This window comes from Selaginella moellendorffii, unplaced genomic scaffold, assembly GCF_000143415.4.
Source record: "Selaginella moellendorffii unplaced genomic scaffold, v1.0 SELMOscaffold_354, whole genome shotgun sequence".
Taxonomy (NCBI): Eukaryota; Viridiplantae; Streptophyta; class Lycopodiopsida; order Selaginellales; family Selaginellaceae; genus Selaginella; species Selaginella moellendorffii.
The window spans coordinates 6,143-9,405 of NW_003314609.1; the positions used below are offsets into that span (position 1 = coordinate 6,143).

The window sequence follows — 3,263 nt, forward strand, 5'->3', positions numbered from 1 at the left end:
TACTTGATTAAGGCTTACACCATCTAGAGGTGCCAGCTAGATTCAAAAATAATATTTGTCTCACCCTTCAATAGGACAATGTATTCAATAATTTTGAATGTCAAGAAATTGAGTAAATTTTGTTCAATTGGTAGACTTGCCTACACCAGTACCCATTGTGGAGTCACCAATGCAAAATTCTATGAGGCTAAAGGTGTTGGTTCTATTCTCATTGAGCTTAACAAATGGCACTATACACATGTCCCAGAAATGCAAGAAAATTTGTTATCTATGAAAAGCCTTTTTTATACTACTCTTCAATTTCCAGAGATCAACACAGTATTACTTTTTATTTTGATGTGGTCAAGGTGATGCACAGTACCTATTTACAAGTTTGATGCTATTTTAGTGCCTCTCCTTGTCAAAGAATCTAAGATGCACTGGTTCTAGCATAAAAAATATGGAAGTAGAAATGTCGCATACACTTTGGGATTGCTTGCTGATCCTCTATCCCACCTCTTATTGGTTATGGACAAGATCAGGCTTTTTTCACATTAAAGCCTTCCTTTCTTAATAATGTTATGAAAGATCAGTAGTCCAGTGGTGCCTTGGTTCGAGCTATGCAAAAGAATATTTGTGATAGTTACTCATTTTATACCCTAGATAGCAATTGAAAGTTCGTGGCATTTGGTGCGGTGACAACTGGGACGCTTCCAGACAGAACAGAAAGTGGTAGTTCTGCACCATCAAGCTCCTGCTGCTCTCACTAGCAATAATCAAGAGGCACGAGAGATTTAGTTCTCCTGTGGCAGATCAATGCGGGGGTGATCCTAGGGAACTGTAATCACCCCTTTGGCGCTTGTCAAAAGCCTCGACCACGCTCTTGCTGAGAAAGTGTTAAAGCTGACAGTGAGGGTGGCGTCCTCCTTCGCATAAACCTTTCATGTAGACACCATGGAAGTCTGGCTAGTAAATATCCTTGATGCGTCTCAAGAATCGGGGTGACTTTTGGGTGCTAAAATCGGGAGGAGTATCAAGCTCGGGCAGGACGGCAGTCTCTCCGAGAAAAAGCGGGCTTGTTTGATTCCCCCAAACCCACCAGGCACATGGAGAACTTCGTCCACTTGAGCTGCCTGAGGATGGAATTGCCTGTTCGTGACAGGAATGGATGGTGAATGTGTGGCGTCGATGCTCCAAGCACAGCCCTGAACCTGGAAAGATCACACCGAAAGCTTACAAAGTCTACTTCTCTGGAAGTTCATACCTCTCAACCTTGGTCCCTGAAAACGTATCCCGCCGCCAGGGCGCCAAACACAAGGTCAGCGTCGAGAAAGCTACACTGCGAGGAGGAGGAGGAGCGACAGGAGGAGCGCCTGCGATCGATCATGTCTTGTCAATGGAATCAGACGAGACAAGAGAATCAGCTGCCAGGGCTGGAGCCGCCGCTGCGCCGATAGGCCAGGAAATGGATTATCACAGCCGCCGCAGTCTCCAGCTTGCCCACGTCAATCTGCGCAAGGCTGAGGTGCTCCAGCGTCGCGATGCCAGAGCATCCGCATTGATGATCGACGATGATTCAGTATTTGGTATTTACAAATATCGGGAAGAGAATCGAACCCGAAACGTTTGTTTTGGGAGACCGATGTCCTAAATGACTGGTCTAAGCTGTTTTTGTGAGCCGGCGAACCAGAATAATGGCTCCTTATTTAGGAAAATTTTTGCATAAAAGTCCTTGTTGAGTGGACCCTTCGGCATCGAACCCGGGTCTTCTACAACGGTTTACCTCTACACTTACCTGATAGCCATCATCTCGGCAACCGGGTTCCCGTAATAATAAAATCATACCATGTACTTGAACCATATGACAGGGGTCTTTGCGAAATCCATGGCGTTTTTGTTAGATCGCCCACCAGACGAGATTATTCCCCGCATTCGTGCTGCTCGGCGTTTCGTCCTTGGCAAAGCCCCCTCTTGGGTTCTGAATCGATCATCGTGGTAATGGATCGTCAAGAGTTATGGCCTGGGTTGCAATAGAAACTCGCAGAGCAATCTCCACAGCCGCAGGAGCTTTGCGATCTTCTGCTGGTGTGAATCTCATCAGTCCCAAAACTCCACGTTTCGGCAATCCAACGAAACCTGTAGCGTGTGGCCATTCAAACGAGCATACCTCGGTATCATCCTCGGCTGCCTCGATGCCTGGAGAGTAACAGTCCCGGGAAGAACCATCATTTGCCCGAAACGAAATCACGATGGATCCCCTTGCATTCCCGCTGCCAGCCAAGTACCAGCTTGTGTAGAACTGAGCCCGAGCCGGAGACCAATCCACCGGGGCTGTCCAAGTGATGCCGAGATCAAGCTCGCTGTGTGTGCCAGCAAAAGAGAGCCTGAGGAGGACACAAACACCCGACTTGGAGCAGGGCTGAGACTGAAGACACGACTGTCCGCGAAGTTGATGCCTGTTTCTTCGCTGAGATCTCCAGCCAAGTGCTTCGCCAAGCTCTCCTCCAGCTCCAGATAGACACTACTTGTAGTTGCAAGCGGGCTTGGCGGCGAGCTGCGCGATCGGATCGCCCACGCCCCAGCGCTCGTTGTTCCATCGCCCTTGCCATTTCTTTGATTCGAAACTTCCGGACCTGTTCCAAGCGATTCTTTCATCATCGTTTCGGGATTTGAGGACTTACGAGCTGGAAGATCGACAAAAGAAAGGGCAAAAGGAGGATAGGGTTCGATTTTACCTCTCAAAAGCCTCGACCACTGAGAAACGTACTTGGAGTAAGAGTTCGCACCCTTGGAGGCATGGAGGGCAATGAGATCACTCTTCTGAAGGCCATGGGTGTTTGCACTGTGCTGGGAGATTCTCTCCAAGGGCAAGTAAATCTGTGCTTGAATTCTTTCTAGTAGTTGAGTTTATATGTATGGAAAGTGTGGGCTCATTGAGATGCATTTGATTGAGCGGGATGAAACACGATGATCACTGTCTATGTGTCGCATGAGTGTGGTAAGCAAGCAATCCACCTCTATGCATACTTGTGTCTGGAAGGGTTCTTATTAGTTGAGCAATAGTCTTGAAGTGCAATTATGTTTTAGTGGAGTTTTGAGCCTTGGACGATTGTCATTTAGCACATATACTTGGCATGGAAAGTTGCAATATACATTTCTGATAGAGCAAAATGCAGGCCTAAGATAAAAAAAGATCACCTTCTCATGGCTTTAGATGCTTGTTTTTCTCTTGAAGTTCTTTGAACTGCTAATCACATTCATAAGTTGTAGTTGGTTATGGGTTG

The 3,263-nt window shown here is 47.0% G+C and overlaps 1 long non-coding RNA gene across 1 annotated transcript; it reads right to left on the minus strand.

The window, feature by feature from the left end:
• Window positions 1–2,417: 2,417 nt before the first annotated feature.
• On the minus strand, window positions 2,418–3,142 carry LOC112343956. The gene is made up of 2 exons (XR_002991488.1): window positions 2,715–3,142; window positions 2,418–2,612 (listed from the first exon to the last, which is right to left on the minus strand). It is a non-coding gene; the product is annotated as an uncharacterized LOC112343956 (long non-coding RNA).
• Between the last annotated feature and the right edge of the window lie 121 nt (window positions 3,143–3,263).